Genomic DNA, 3,397 nt, shown 5'->3' on the forward strand with positions numbered 1-3,397 from the left:
AAGCCCAAATGGTCCAAGCCCATTAGGGTTCACTTTATTAAGTGTTTCCATCATATTAGGGTTAAGAGAGGAAAAATCTGGAGATATAGCCGCCGAAAAGACAAAAACTGCAGATTTTCAGTAGTTCGGATTTGATAGAGCAACAAATTCAAGCTTAGTGTTTGGAGGGTCAAACGATGTCCCGCATTGAGCTGAAATTTGTGAGACGCTTTGGGGACTTGCGTAGAGCTCTACTTTCCACCAGACGGCTTTGTGGATTTGGATTCTCCTAGCTCAAGATATGAGGGTTAGAATAGAAGCTACATGAATATTGCTTTTGTTTCCAATATAGCTTGTTTTTAGCTATTTTTGGTCAAGTTGTATTTTTATTTATGCTCATTCTGAGACTCTCTTGTACCCTGAATTTGATCATAGCATGGAGCTTGGATTGGTCAAGATTGACCCATGGTTTTTCACCCTTGATTTAAGGGTTTTCCACTGAAAATTTGCGTGTCTTGTGTGATTGCAATTTTCGGTCTTGTTAGGTTGCTCGCTTTTATCTAGCAAGTTCGGGATTGTTTATTTGTTTACAATCTATTGAGATTGTTGCTTAATTCTACATCAGAGTGGTATCGAGAGCCGTGTTCTCAATCTTTGTGATCATAGTGGTTTTATTGCTTGAATGATGGAGCCAAATACAAACAGGATGATTAGTTTGAATGGAAGCAATTATCATCTTTGGAAAGGGAAAAATGAAAGATTTGTTGTTTGTCAAAAATATGCACTTACCGTGTTTGTCGCATAAGAAGCTGATTCAAAAATCGATGAAGAATGGGCATTTGCACATCAACAAGTTTGTGGGGTTTATTCGCAATATGTTGATGATAATGTTTACAATCATATTAGCAATGAGATTGAAGCCAAAAATTGGGGAGAAGATTGAGTCTTTGTATGCTTCAAAAGTCGAAACAATAAGTCGTATTTGTTGAATTCCATGATGAATTTGAGATATAAAGAGGTAACTTCCATATCAGCGTCACATGAATGTGTTTTAGGGGCTTCTGATCAGCTTGTCGTGATGAGTATTAAATTTGAGGATGAAATTCTGGACTTTGGGTCGTTGAACACACCACCGTATACATGGGAGACATTTCGGTCCTCAATAATAAATTCGCCTCCGTGGTGTGGTGTCTCTAAAGTCGTAAGAGTAGTAATTTTAATGAGGAGATGAGAAAGAAGGCTCAAGGTTCTTCTTTCTCAACTGCGAGGTTCCGCTCATGAAGATCGGGAGAAATCTTCATAGAAATCTGTAAAAGGTAGAGATAAAAAGCGTAAGTAAGTCCAAGTCCGGACATAGGGATGTTGAGTGCCATTATTGTCACAAAATGGGCACATAAAAAGGAATTGTTTCAAATGGAAGCTAGAAAACAAGGGAAAGTGGCAAGGTGAGAAGAAGGATCAAGATGGTGATTCTGTGATCCGCCGCTACTCGATATGATTTGGTCTTTACCATCGAGACCGGATATAATCAACATTGTATTTAATGAGTTGTTGGGTTGTGGATAGTGGTGCCACTTTGCATGTGACGCCAAGGAAGGAATTCTTCACATCTTTCAAACTGGAGATTTTCGGCTCATTTGAAGACGGGTAATAAAGTGGGCTACTGCAAAAGGTGGTCGGTATTGAGATGTGTGTCTCTCAAAACTACCAGTGGGTATGAAGCTACTTAAAAAGATATAAGGTATGCTCCGATGTTCGCTTTTGAATCTTATTTCAGCTGGTAGACTTGATGATGACGGATATGACAACTACTTTGGTGGTGGAAATGGAAACTTACCAAAGGAAACATGGTTGTAGCCCGTGGAAATAAAGATTCTAAGTTGTATTGGCTGAAAGGTGTTGTTCCTAGTGATGATGTGAATGCAGAGATATGGAGGCATCTTACTTGTGGCACAAAAAGACTTGGTCATATTAGTGAAAAAGGACCTGCCTAGCTTAGCTAAAAAGAATATGCGTTTCCTGTGGATTGCAAGAATGCAGAGTTAGAGAGATGTTCTCACCGTATGGTTGGAAAACAAAAACAGGTATCTCTTTAAGAAGCATCCCTCTTCAAGGAAGCTCGAGTTGCTTGAAGTTAGTACATCTCGATGTTTCAGGACCTTTAAAGGTAAAAATCTATGGTGATGCCTTTATACTTTCTCGACATCTCATCTGATGATTATTCCGTGAAACTTTGGGTCTATGTTTTGAAGACCAAAGATCAGTGCTTGAAAAATTCGCAGAATACCATGCCTTGAGGTTGAAAGACAGTCGTAAGAAGCTCAAAATGTATCAAGAGTGATAATGGTGGTGAGTATTGTGGATCTTTGGATGCATACCGTAGACAATACTTGAATCGTATATGAGAAGACACCTCCCAAAAACTCCTCACTTAATGGTCTCCGGGCAGAGAATGAACTGTAACATCGATGGAAAGAGTTAGATGCATGCTCGTAGCAAAGTTACCTCAAAATGTTTTGGGGTGAGGCATTAGTGCAAGCAAAGACACGTGATCAATCTTAGTCCCTGCTGTGGCCTTGAAAGGTGATGCAAGTGATAAAGTATGGTTTGGAAAGGATGTTTCCTATGACCACTTAAGAGCTTTTTGGTTGTAAAGCATTTGTTCATATTCCAAAAAGATGAGAGGTCTAAGCTTGATGAGAAGACTAGACAATGTATCTTCGTGGGCTATGGTCATAATGATGAGTTTGGGTATAGACCGGTATGATCCAAAGGAAGAAGAATGTCGGTTAGAAGCCGTGATGTGGTATTCATGAAAAACCAAATGCTTGATGACATTACAAGGTAGGGCGTAAAGATCCCTTTAGTTAATTAATGCAGAGCCGCTCATGTTACACCAAATCTAGAGGCAGCTGATATTGATGTTCGTAATGATGATCGCAAGTACTTTTGAGATGAATTAGATGTTCCAAGAATGGATGTGTAGATACAACCTCGAGCAACAAGAAGATGAACCCTCAAGATCCACCTCAAGTTCCACTTAGAAGGTCTAACGAGAGAGATATGTGTCCACCGTATATCCATCCGATGAGTATGTGACCTGGATCGATGGGGAGAACCAGAGAATTACAAAGAGGCCATAGAAAGTGAAGAAAAATGTAAATGGATTCATGCAATGGAAGATGAAATGAAACTCTTAGATGACAATCATACATTTGATATAGTCAAGTTGCTCAAAGGCAAAAAGGGCCTTAAAGAATAGATGGATTTGCTAGGGTGAAATATGAAGGAAATTCAAAGATTCCCTAGATATAAAGCTAGATTGGTGGTGAAAGGTTTTAGTCAAAGAAAGTGGGATCGACTTTTGATGAGATTTTTCTCACCACTGTGAAAAATGACATCTATTAGAACCGTGTTG

The sequence above is a fragment of the Dioscorea cayenensis genome, chromosome 1, assembly GCF_009730915.1.
Source record: "Dioscorea cayenensis subsp. rotundata cultivar TDr96_F1 chromosome 1, TDr96_F1_v2_PseudoChromosome.rev07_lg8_w22 25.fasta, whole genome shotgun sequence".
Lineage (NCBI taxonomy): Eukaryota > Viridiplantae > Streptophyta > Magnoliopsida > Dioscoreales > Dioscoreaceae > Dioscorea > Dioscorea cayenensis.